The following is a 13,721-nucleotide window of genomic DNA, read 5'->3' on the forward strand; positions in this document are numbered from 1 at the left end:
CAATTCTCACATTAAACAGTTGCACACAATAAGGAATGTCCTAGCATTGCTTCAAGTTAAATTATTTGTATGTAAGAAAAGAATGTGCAATGTGTAACACCCTTCACCAAACAGCACCCCCCCAAAAACCCATCCTCCCAAAAACCCAACCTCCAACACCCTCCCCAAAAACCCACCCTCAACTCAACATCCCCAAAACCCCACCCTCAAACCACCCTGGCAACTGTCACTTTATGTGCCTCTTCGCCATGCGGCTCCTCACCAGCTCCTTGCCAGTGTGGAGGCGCTGTGAGCAGCGCCTTGGGGTACCAGGTAGGGAGTACTCTGTTGGGGTCACAGAGGTGAAGGGCTCTGAACTCTGGGCCCGCATGAACTGCATTGTGAGCTGGATGGCTTGGTTAAGTAATCAGCAGAGGCTGAGGATGAATCTGTATTTTCCCACACTCTCTGTCCCATGTGAGTCCATGGCGGCGGTGGCATGGCAGAGTGACCGGGCAATCCTGTGGGTGTACCCCTGTAGGCAGTCCTGCATGACCTGCATTTCATGCAGCTGGTGGCCCCCAAGTGCCTCTATGGATGCCTGTTGGTGCACAATAGCATCCAGCCTCACCCGTACTGCCGGCATGTTGGTCACGGGCAAAAGTGGTGGGCTTTTTAGTGGCTCTGGGCTGAAGTATGGAGATGCATACAGTGTTACATTCCACTGCTCCCCGAGGTGAACATGCCAACCCCTGAGGGGGATGACACAGTGCCGCTGAGTACTGTGCATGCACGCACAGAGTGGGTAGAGGCCAGGGAAGGGTGACTGGCTCACCAGGGACTGATATACATTTTTTTCTGAGCACCATCACATAGCACTTCCGTTGCAGCTTTATCAATTGTCAAGTCTCACATTAAACACTTGCACACAACAAGGAATATCCTAGCTTTACCGGGGGCGGATCCGCCAGTCGGAGAAGTTCCGATAACCAAGGTCTTGCCAGCCACCAAGGTGCTATCAGGATGAGCTGAAGGCCCGTGTCTCCCTGACCTTGCAGATGACGTTGTGAATCAGTGGAGTGGGGGGAAAAGCGTAGGCATTCATGTCGTTCCACGGAATCTGCAATGCTTTCCCCAGCGAGCCTCTGCCTTGCCCCAGCCATGAAGCGAACTGATGGCCTCTCCTGTTGATACCCCTCAGGACCTCCTCGTTCAACTGCCACTTGTAGTTGTTGATCCCCAGCCTGCTGAGCCTGTCTGCTTCCAAGTTGGATTCTCCCGGAAGATGGACTGCTGACAAATAAATGCAGTTCGACAGTGCCCACTCCCAAATGTTGATGGACAGCCTGCAGAGAAGAGGGGACCTGGTACCTCCCTGCTTGTTGATGTAATACATACTGGTAGAGCTGTCTGCAGACCGACTTGCTCCTGATAATGGGGAGGAACGCTTTGAGGGCTAGCCAGATGGCCATCATCTTGAGCCAGTTGATGTGTTCCAGCTGTTCCTGCGGTGACCATACGCCATGGACGCTGTGATTGTCCAGCGTAGCCCCCATCCCTCTAGAGATGAGTCTGTGGTAATGGTGATCTCTGGAGAAGGCTGCCTGAACGGTCTGCATGCTACCAAGTTGGTCTCTGCACTTCACCACTCCAGGTCCGGGTGTAGCTGCTGTGGTATGCTGATTAGGGCTGCCTGGAACCCCGTCTCCTGATTCCAAGAGGCTGCAGCTGCAGCCTCCTCATTTTAATTCTTGTGTGTGGCACCACCAGGAGACAAGCGCCATTATTCCGAGCAGGTGCTGGTACCACCATGCTGAGGTTGCTGGTCTGCTGTGAAAATAAATGCCTTGTGGCATGCCTTGTGGCCCTCTTAATCAATGTGATCTTGTCTGGACTGAGGACTGAGTGGCGAGTAACTGTAACTTCTTGAGGTTGATAGAGATCACCAGATCGTAAAGCATGTGCATGAGTGCTGAAGCTGTGTGACTTACTGCCTCTGGAAATTCTGCTCAGATAAGCCAGTCGTCGAGGTATGGATAAAGGTGGTGGCCTTCTGCCCTGAGCAGGGCTGCTACCGAGTTCATTAACCTCTTAAATACCCTTGGGTCCGAGTTGAGCCCAAAGGGGAGGAACATGTACGGAAAATGAAAGCCCATCATCCTGAACCTCTGGAAGGAACGTTGGGGCTCCCAAATGGGACGTGTAGGTAAGTATCCTCCAGAAACAGGGAGCACATCCAGTCTCCCCCACATAGTCTTTGCAATAAGAGCTGGAGTAACCATCTTGAACTTTTGAAGGGGTAGGGAAAGGTTTAAGGAAGAAAGGTCTAGAACAACTTTCAGGCCACCCTGGTTCTTCTGAATGGCGAATATTCCCGAATAGAACCCCATGACTCGTTACAAAGCTGCAACCTCCACCACCTGACTCATGATGAGCAAGCGGAGGGGAGAAAACAGGAAATGGAGAGATTGGCAGGTGGAAGCCCGTGGATACTACAGAGAGAATTCATGGGTCTGCAAACCTTGCCTGTCATGAAAGGAAGCCCAGGGCAGGCCTGCCCTCCACCAGAGACTCGTGGATCACTGATGTGAGAGGATTTGTGCTGCTTGCACCTTTGCTGGCTAGGAGACTGGTCTGTCTGTCTGGCGCATCGCTCCTAAAAGCCCCTGAAGCCACCGAAGGTACGTGCTCTATCCCAGCACTGTTGACTCTAGCTATATGCCTTGGGCGCTGACTATGTCAGGATGGACAAGGATTTAGCTGTGTGAGAGCTATTCTTCTTTTTGTGAAGCTCCTCATCCGTGGTCGAGTGGAACAAGTCCCCCCCTCAAATGGCAGGTCTAGAATGCGCTCCTGCACATCGGGGTTGAACTTGGTCGTCTTGAGCCAAGCCGTCATCCTCATATCGGTGGCGATACAGATCGCTCTACCTGCTGTGTCGATGTGAGCCACTGCAGACTCCATGATATGTTGGGCCACAATTTTGTCTCAGCCAATCCGGCCCTGAAGCGCGCCCGACTGCGCCGAGAGCTCAGGGAAGAAGTATGCCATCTCCCTACACAGCTTCTGAATTACTGTTGCCAGCATAGCGTCAGCATTGGCCTGGCGCAGATGTAGTGTGGCATTAGAGTAAATCCTTTTGTCGTATGATTCTAACAGCTTTTCCTCCTTCCCAAGGAGCACTGACGTTGGAGCAGCTGACAAAGACTGTGGCTTGGAGTATAGGGAGGCCGCAGCTATAACTGATGAATGCAGTTGAGGATGTACCGACAGAATGAGGGAGTCCCCTTTCCGCCTGCCTATACTTGGCATCCAGGCGTTTATTGGTAGGCTGCGTTGAGTGCTGCTTCACCCACCCCTTCTTGGCAAGGGATTCTACATCCTTTTGCAGAGGGACGCCTGTTCTTTTGGCATGGCAAATGGTCAGCACTTCAGCCAGAACCCCACCTCAGGTTGCTCGGCTTGAGGCTGTGGAATCCCCAGGTATTCTGCTACCCCACCAGCCTCTCGTGGAACACCTTATCTGATGAGGCAGTATACTGGTCCTCCTCCTAGTTTGTGTCACCCGCTGTGTCCTGCAGGTCCAGAGCTGACTGAGGCGTGCTTGGTGCGGGCAGCTGTGCTGTGCTGACTGGCAGTGCTGGGGGCTGCTTCAGAGGCTGTGCCAGAGGCAGAGCCTGCATGACTGGTGTGAGCGCGGACACCAAGGTTTGAACCGGTACCAGGGCCTGCAACAGCGCCAGAGCCTGAGGTGGTGCCAGGGGTAGCATGTCCTTGATGACCACCTGAGGATGGTGCCCATCTGCGTTGACTTCATATGGGAAAGGAACTTTTTGAAAAACTTATCCTTGGATGCAGGGGAAGGGTCTGGAGGCATGGGAGCCGTGCCCTGTGGTTGTTGAGGTCTTGTTGGTCTTTGCTGCACCCTGCTGGGAGCTGCATACCTCCCCTGTGCAGGTGGGGTTGGGTGTGATGTGGACCAGGTCACCGGAGTGGTCCAGTCCCAGCTAGACGTGCGTTACCATGCCTGCTCTCCAGAAGGAGGCTCCGGGGGAGCCACCATCTTGTCTGGTCTGGTGGCCATTTTGTCATGCCCCGTGCCATGTGCCTGCTGTGTGGTGCTTAAAGAGCCAGGCCCAGTCTCCGCCTGTACGCTAAGAAGCAAAGGCCCGGGCCTTCCTGCACCTCACATAGAGACCAGGCAGGTGGAGTGCCCTCGGCCATGACTGCTGTAGTGCTGCTTGTAGTCACCCCTTTGGCAGTGATCCTGGTAGTAGAGCAAAGCCCCTCAGGGATGTCCCCAGTACAAGAGCCTTGCCGCCTCTCAGCGGTGGAACCGGGAGAGTCTTGTGACCCCTCGGCCTGTTTGCCAGTAGCTCTGGGAGCCTCGGTCTCCTTGATGGTCTTAGGTGCTAGAACGCCCCTCCCACTCGGGCACTTTCCTGGGAAAGAGTCGCCCTTGCGGGGTCCAGAGGGGAACAGGGCACTTACCTTGGGCCCAGTCTTCATCCTCACGTAAATACTGAGGTCCACTGGAGGTGATCTCTCGAACAGCTCCCTCCACCTGGCCAAGCGATTATGGAGAGCTTGCGGGGTCAACACGTTGCATGCAGAACAGCGGTCCCAGCCAAAATCAGGCCAAGGCACCGGAGGCAGATCGAATGGGGATATGACGTGGGGAAGGAAACCTCGCAGGCCAGACACCTGCTAAAACCCGCCGTCATCGACATGCCCCGGGGAGGAGCGTGGCACCAGAGGACAGAGCCTTCTGTGACAATCTAGGAGAAAACAGTGAGAGAAGAAAAATAGAAAGTTTTTGGGGAAGAGCGTGTGGAATTACAAGGAACGCTGGTGAAGTGGTGCGTTCCCGTTGTTGCAGAAAACCGGACTGGGTAGTGACACCAGTGGGCGGGGCCAGGGAGCATATGCTCCTAGGACCTCACCCCAGTGCGCATCTAAATTTAAAGGGGAAGACATTTTTTTCTGGTGAAAAAAGTTCTGTTTCCAATCCCTAGCGAGGGACGCACATACACTATGGAGGAAAGGGGACGGGACGTAGGAGTAAATATAGGTAGAAAATCCCATGCTCATGACCATCACCACAACAGTACCTCTCGCCAGTAGCTCCCGCCGATTGGTCCTCAGCTATAAGTAGCTGTTTCTAACGTAAAGGTTGGCGACCCCTGCGCTATGGTGTTCCCAGGGTTTACCTCTCGCTCTCCCTTGCTCTTCAATTCCTACATCTTGTTTGGCAGGACTGATCGAGAGCACACAGGTCTGGATTTTCAAGTGTAGGTTGTGCTGACATCTAGCTGCCCATCAAACATCAGGGGAAGGTGCCAGGGTTTGGAGTTTTATGGGTCAGCACCAGGCATAGAGAGTGAGAACTGGCTGTGTGGAAATGCAGTGAAGACAGAAGTCATCCTCCGAGGTTCACCCTCCTTGTACAGCCCATGCCCCACTGAATTTGGCATCGCTCCTATTCCGGACAAGTGGGTATGCTACGTGGGTGTCCAATTTTACTATGCTCTTTAATTTGAGCCTCAAGTCAATCCTTTCAAGTAGGGTGCGTATAGATTTGCCTCATCGCCCTACAGTGCCCCCTGCTTAGCCTCATCCATTAGGGATCACTTGTTTAGATCTGGTACTTTCCCATCTTTTTACTGTCTACCTTTGTGTATAGTGGGATTGTCAACAAGTTGCTGGGCAAACTGAAGATGGTTCAAAATTGTGCCATCTGCGTCCCAAATATCATCGGGGATATCCAAACTCGGTTGACAAACCATCCGTCAACAGATCAAACTCCAAGTCACCACTCACTTGTAGGAGGTTTGCATGCCGCCGGGACCTATTTGTCTGTAGGCCTAGCAGTATCTTGTTGACCCACTTGTTCCCTTGGCACAGAATCCAACAGAGGTTGGTGTCACTTCAGGTCAATATGACAATTGTGGTGGAAAATGTCTCCAAGCCAGTGGTCGGACTGTATGGCACTTCTTACCAGTATAAATATGTCTCTTATCCACCAAAGCCATTGTTTGTATTTCATGCAAACCATTATCTACGTGGTCATGGCTAAGAGCACCCCATTCCTTTGAACACTGTATGCACTGTAAATATATACTTTATTTTATTTTACCTTAATGTTTGTTTTATGGAACATGCCTTACCGCTGCTTGCTAGTAATTTTCTGCTTAAGAAATTTTAAGAAATGGCATGCAATGTAGCTGTCTACTTTCAGCAATAACCCTAATCATCATCTGGATTGTTAGAGAGACGTGCATACCTGTTTGAAACCTTTATTAGCATAACATTCCTTAGTGATACAATTGGTGAATGGTGGACCATTGTCAGTAAGCATCTCCTTAGTCTAGCCTTCTCAGCATAATACGTTTTCGAGGAAATCAATAACCTGAACCAAGGTGACTATTTTAGGGAGCATTATTCCTGGCCCTGTGGATAACTATTTATTTATTTTATTCATATATGGGCCTCATTACGAGTCTGGCGGTAACCGCGGCGGTAAAACCACCTGGTTACCGCCGGATGTTAGGAAAGATTTCGTAATTGTAGGTAATTTTCCTTCCATGTGGCAACCCCTAAACTTTTTGCTGTTGTTTTTCACCTTGTTCTTGACTTTGCCAGAGAAGTGCAGCCTTCTGCCGCACTCCTCTGGGCTTTCGCTCCTTTCTTACGGGGAAACTGACATGCCCTTAAGACAGTCAGTACCGGGGAACGCTGTTTCCCGTAGTTTCTTTTATCATGTTGCGGCTTTCGTGCAACATGACACAAGAGGGCACTGTAAGCTAAGTTACAGCTCTCTTGGGTCTCTAGCCTTCTACAGGCCCTAGATACTCGTTTAGGACTGTATCTGATCAGTGCAAGTGATTCAGGGACAGGAATGGTGGCAGCGATCGTTTCTTGTGTTTTGAGCTCCTTTTGGCGTTCTAAGCGCGTTTCTCGCGCTTAACCCAAAATGGTGGCCTGGCTCCCAAAATGGCCAGACCACGAGGCTCCTTTGTCCTGTCCGCCGACCGTCTTGCTCCCTTCACCTTCCCCAGGCCGAGCCGACCCGGGGCCTTCCTTATTTGGGCATGTACTTTTTCCGCGAAACACGGATGCTTTCACGGGCTTCTACATGTCTTGTATGTGCCTCCAGGATGTGGGCTGGGATGTCTGGTCCCAATACACATCCTGGGTGCCAGAGAGTCTAGGGTGGTGTGAATGCCTGGGACCACCGTGGTCCGTGATTGGTCCACGAATGGTGTGAGTGTTGATGAGCGGATCTCCCATTGGGTCCCCTCCGTTTTGGCGCGAAGGGAACCGTGGATAAGAGGGGGCTGGAAACACCACTACCATGTCGATCTCCTGAGTTCTCACAAACAAAGGAATACAGGAGCCAAGTATCCTGCAACCAAGAGGCTGGACCGAGGAATCGCTGGTGACCCGCTGAAGGACTTCTCCTCTGCACTGCTGTCGCCTTGTGAAACCCTTTTCACCTTTGATCGAACCAGAAGGCCTGTACTGGTACTTCGACCCTTGGAATAGCGGGAACAGCTATTCTCGGCATCTTCACCATCTCCTGCCAGTAAGCCTTCGGAAGCGTCTCTGGGCCATCCAGCTGACTGACCAGCTTACACGGGAGTCTTGCTCTGTAACCGCCGCCAGGTTGTGTAGTATTTCGAGTCCTTGTCACTCTCACACGCTTCGTACACTTGGCGTTCCCAGGTCTGAAGTGAGTAGTGTACATTTGGCTCAGATACACATGGCCGCTCCGTTGCCCTGCTGTGGTAACAAACTGTGCGGGTTTCTTCGATTGGGACGTCTTTTTATTCAACACGACGACGAGGCGTTCCCTGCTCTTCTGAACCTGCCAGCTGCTGAAACTGACACAGAGAAGCCTGGGTCTGCTTGCATCGGGGACCGGTGAGTAGCATAGCTAGGATCTGGTCGCCCTCCTGCAGGAGCCCATTGCTTTTCCCCGCTGTGTCAAACAGCACCCTTTTTCGTACTCGCGCTCTGCTTCTGCCCACTGTGGAGGCTGCGCTTGAGTCGCGGAAACGTGTTCTTCTTTTGTGCACTAAACTGAACTGCCTGATTTCCCTCGAAGAGCTTCTCCTTTTGCCCGTTGGCACCAGCGTGTGCAGGTACTTTTGAGCACCAGGCTCCACTCTTCACAGGGCTCGGACTTCCATCTAGTTAGGTGCCTCTGAAGGCGAACTGGGTCTAAGCATTATTTCGCACTGCCTGTCTTCCTTCCCTTTTAGGTGGACTACCCATTTCGTGCATCTAACGCTTGAGACTGTCGTATTTGTATATATATTGTGTTGATATGGTATGTGTTGGTTTACTATCGTTATATTGTGATTTTCTCGCTACGGTCATTGTTTTAAAGGCCTTGGAATAAATGTGTATATATTTTTAATATAACAACTGTTTGGAGTAGTTTGTAAGTGTTCTTGCTTTGTGTGCTCATTGCGGGCTTTCAGTCACCCTCACCCCTCTTGAGACCTAGTCTTGACCGCCGCGATCGCTACCTTGATTGGTCTGGCTCGTCCAGAGGTTACCCTGTTCCAAGTAATTAGGTTGGCCTTCTGAACTTCTGCGCCACCAGGACAGAGTTCAGAAATCCGTCTTAACACCGGACTCGTATTACCATTCCGCCTCTGTGACTCCCGGAATTACCAGGGCATTACAGCCCCGGTGTCCCGGGAGTCACGGAGGCGGAATGGTGTTAATCCCCATTCCCATAGGACTCAATGGGAATGGGGAAGTGGAAACACCGGCACCATCTCGTGATGGTGCTGGTGTTTCCACGTCCGCCTGCAGGTGGGAAGTGTTCAACCCGCCAGGTCAGACCTGGCGGGAACGCCACCTCCCGCCTGCAGGACTCAGGATCGGGCGGTCCGGAATTAACAGTGGCGGCGGGTTTGACGCCACCATTAATTCCGGACCGCCCGACCCGTAATGAGGCCCAATGTGTTTATTTATAGATTTTATATATTAACTAGTTCCCAAAACCAATATTAATTTCCTTGCAGTACCCAATGTGTGCTAGGGTCCCAAAATGTCCATGCTTGTCCCGTCCCGCAGTTTGTCTGATGCTGGTAATGGATATTCCGTGATATAATGCAGTTGCAGCATGGCGAGCAGTCCCTAATCCACCTGCCACTAATGAGCTGGATTAATCTGTTTCCTGTTTATAGCCAATCACCAATGACCAACAGTTCCTAATATATGTTCCAAAGCCCTTTTGAATGCTCTGGAATAGTGATTTCTTTTGATGCCATCCCTTAGTGACCCAATCAGAAATAGGGATCAATTAAGTGTCAGCTTTAAATTCTCTCTCTCTCTCTCTCTCTCCCCCTCTCCCCCTCTCCCCCTCTTCCTCTCTTTTTTTCTCTTTTTTTGCTGGCACCGCTGAGGTTTATTTCCACACTATTTTGCTCGAGCTTTTCCTTTAATGCCCCTTGTTCCTGTAACCCTAGGACAGATACACCTTTTGAAAATAGGCAACCTGCCTGTTATTTCTCTCATTCTCTAGGTATAACTCTAAAAGGAACCGGTGGGGTGGGCGGGGTGTCGGGGAGCCCTCAAAAGCTCCTGTGTTATTGGATAACCTATGATTATGCCACAATACATGTGTTATCAATTGTCTCAGCATATCATAGGTCACAATGGTCTAAGGGAGGCCAAAATTGGAAAGTCCATGCCTCACAATCTTTACATTTGTGCTTTCTTGCTCTCAGCCACCACCAATGGCTTTTGATTTCAATTAGTTTAATCCTGATCAGAGGATTCTCTTGTATGCTTTACTGAGGAAGAGATTTTCTCTCTAATGCATCCAATCGAGAAATGCCCTGCAATGCAACAGATGCTGCATTTGACTCCCAAAGCAGAACTCTTCTTGTAATTGGCAAGATGGTTAGGGTTACTACGCCTGAAACAAGTATCCCAAGCAAACTCTTGCATTTTTAGAATTGCCGCCTGATGCTAGATGACAGACAAGAATTTACCACCCCTTCCAGTGCCACAAAGTGATAGTTCCGCAAAATATCTAGATTTCACCGTCATTAGTTTTGTTTTATAGATAGTTCCTCATAGTAACCTTTTTCATTTTCCATCACGTGTTTCTCTCATAGCAAACCTTTTCAGGGCATTCCTATGAGTCGTATCCTTTTTCTAGTTTTGTTTAATTTCAGATAGCATTTTTAGACTTGGCAATAAAACCGAAAACATGACATAGGACTAGAACTCATATGAGGCCCTGCCTAATGGACAATAAATAAATGTATGCATAAATGAACAACTCTCTGTGGTGGTGTTATTTTCAATGCCATAACTGTTACATTCCATGTTGGCATTTTTAAGTTGTTCTTTGCATTTCCTTTCAAAACACATTGTTTGTTTTTTGACACAATCTTTCTACTCAGGGTCACACTTTTTCTTTGCATATAGGGGCCAGAGACACAATGTGATGTGTTCCACCTTCTAAGCCATATTGGGAATCTCTTGCAGACGGAGGTCTTCGACTAACCAGATATGTTCCTGTGTGACCTGTTGCTAGGTCACATTATAATGTGGCCTATTGTTGGTCTATAGCATTACCATCCCTAAAATTACAAGGAATAGATAATTATTTGAACCAAGAAACATATGCGTTAATATTTTCTTAGGCCTCTTGTTTGCGTGAGTATTAGGTGAGGCAATGTATAGCTAAACTACTTTTAGGGGTACATTATTTTTGCAGTTTGATTAATGGATATTGACTTTCATTAATACCATCCTTCATGAAAGGATCTACGGCTTTACTTCAGTGTCTAGAACACCAGTGGTTATTTGTATCGATCTACAGGTATAGCACAATTCACAAAGTGGGTGGAACTCTTCCTTGGCCCTTTACTTAGTTTTATGTTTCTAGTCCTATTTCTTTTTTTCAAAATATCTGTTTTTGGGTTAAAAAAGAATACTTAAGAAGATTTACGTTTGCAATGATGCAGGGATCTATGAACAGCAATGTACAGATTTGAAGACATGTCACTGCATAAACCTGTTGTTTTAGGTTCCGAAAAAGCCTAAACAATTCCACTAGAGTTGTTCAGATTGACACACAAAGCAAATTGTTGCTTTGTTTTAGACTTTGTTCTCAAACTTAAAAAGAAAAAGGCAAAACAGTTCCACCTATCTTCTTATATAACCGTTGACTTCAATGTGTTGTCATTACCGTTATTTACTCCCAAAATGTCAGGCATGAATTTCTTTCAAATACCTTCATTGAATCTGAAGAGGAATAGAGAATTTCAAAGTTAAACCCACAGACATATTTTCTATTAAAGTGATGTAGACCACACAAAGACCACACATTATGTATTCTTTAAAGCTCAGTTAAAACATCAAAGAGTGAAGGGAGCAGGAAAACTGAGGATGGTACCTGGGGCTTTCCTGTAGCATTGCAGTAGGTCACTTTATGACCGTGTACTACCACTAGTTCTGCATTTGGGATAGAACATCCAGAAAAGTACCCAATATTTCATGTAAACCTTGTTCTTTTTCTTTCAGCTGATAGAAGCCAGGTTTTAAAGCTTGGTCAGCCAGAATTCAATATTCAATTGATGATTCAATTTCCAGTTGATCCAATCCAATGATCATTTTTGTGGCAACTATCCGCCCTTTTTTGATTGAAGATTTGTTGTTGGCAGGAATTTTACTTACAGTTCTCATGTCACTGAACAGGATCACCTCGCTGGACAGGAACACACTTTGTTTAATTCTCGCTGTAATGCTGCAGCTAACTTCCTTCCCGTGTATTAGCAAGCAACACACCCCCAGTATGCGCAGCAGGGTTGCGTTTGGAAGATTGCAGTACCAGAACCTGTCATCCACCAGACCAAATTCATGCCACCTGGCCGGGGACAAATCTACCCTCAGAAGGACGCATTGTTGGGAGAAAATCCAATCGACATTCAGGCCATATGCCTCTACGCCTCTCACATGTGTGAGCCAATGCTCTTCTGGGATTTGCATTTGCATCTCGGATTCCCTGTCATCTCATGTTGTTTCCAGGGATGATATCCTTTTTCTAATTGACTTGTAGCTTCTTGAGGCCAGCCTTCCACAGTGAAGATGTTGGCCTATACAAAACTGGAACCCTTATCTGCGTTGAGAGAAGTAAGACCCTGATGACTCTTGACAAAATGAAACATCACCGGATTGGCAGGAATATAATCAGGCCCCGCTTTGGTTGAACGTGATAAGTGGCTCCATGAGCCATCGCCAGAGGAAATGAAATGGATGCCCATCGAATGGCCGGCCAGAACAAATTCATTGTTTCTGGTCCTGCTTTTGTAGCCCTCAAGCTAACAGAGCCAATGCTATGAACCAGCATCCTGTTTTAAACTCTGCAAGTGAGATAGGGTTTGCAACGAAGAGAACTCGATTGATGCCACTTAGTGAAAGAAGACGTGTAACCATACTTAATGCAACTATCATCCCATGATGACTGATAGCTTTATTTTGACTTTCAGAAAATTGAATGACTTCCAGTATTATAGGCGTGGAAATTTAGGATCATACTCTCCCCAAAAATTTAAAAACATGCTCTGGTTTTTGAAACTTTAACATTCTTGATACAAAATGTTGGCGATTCTTCATGTTGCCTTGCTTGGGTACCAGAAGAGCCGAGTTCTAATTACTGCTTCTGCCCTAAATAATATGGTGCAATCCTGCCTCCACTAATTTACCCCTGTGCTCCGTTTCCCTATCTGAAAAAAGAATGGAGTGCTTAGAAGTATTCCAAGCCCCAAATGGCTGCTTTATTGCATCTCTATAAATTATATAGAAATAAGGGAAAAGTCACCTTTTAATTTTCATTGCTACAGGAATTTCAAGTAGTGGTATTGGGGTCCTCACGGCCCCCACTTTGTAAAGTGAGGGCAAATACCCTTATGCCTTATGCTCAGGCGTTATGTTTGGAAATGTGGATATTTTAGTTTGTTGATATGATATGATAGTTTATTTATATAGCGCCTACACACAGTGTGTTTCAAAGCGCTTATATTTTGAACAATGGATTTGTGGAAGGATGATTTGGGAAAAGGTGATGACGATCTGTGAAGATATTTATGAACTGCTAAGCCCTTCCAACAATAGCAAGTCACGTGTACACACCGGATAATCCTATTTCCCTTTGTAAAGTGGGGGCAGAGACGATTTATATAGATACCAGAGTTCTTCAGGCTCCCGCTATTCCATGAAATCAATGTGTTACTGCCAGTGATTCCTTTCTATGTGGTACGATCAATGCACGCAGCGTTAGCAGAGCACTGATGCCCAGAGGACTATCAGGTCAGACCGAGGCAGCAGAATCATCAATGCCCATCCACGGCAATGTCAATAGAAGGTTGCGCGTGCAGCGCACACCACAGTTACATTCACACAAGTGCCAGAGGCAGGGGGCCATGCCAACAGCAGAAAGAAACAACGCAAGCCGCTGCAAGTGCACAGGGCAGTATGGGTCTCATTTAGCCCGCCTTGTGTCCATTGCAAACATGTTTCAGAAATAAGGCACATGTGTGTTTTCATGCCAAGGCTTTAGCCAGACAATAAACACATGTTTTATTTGGGACTGAAACGGCCGCCAGATCATGAAGGGCGAATAGCTCTGTCCAACCTTATCAGCATGGACACAAGTTGTAGATGGAGTCCAAATCGTGTAATGGGCAATGCGGAACTAACATGTAAGGAAT

Source organism: Ambystoma mexicanum, chromosome 2q, assembly GCF_040938575.1.
Source record: "Ambystoma mexicanum isolate Mex_15411 chromosome 2q, UKY_AmexF1_1, whole genome shotgun sequence".
NCBI classification, from domain to species: Eukaryota; Metazoa; Chordata; class Amphibia; order Caudata; family Ambystomatidae; genus Ambystoma; species Ambystoma mexicanum.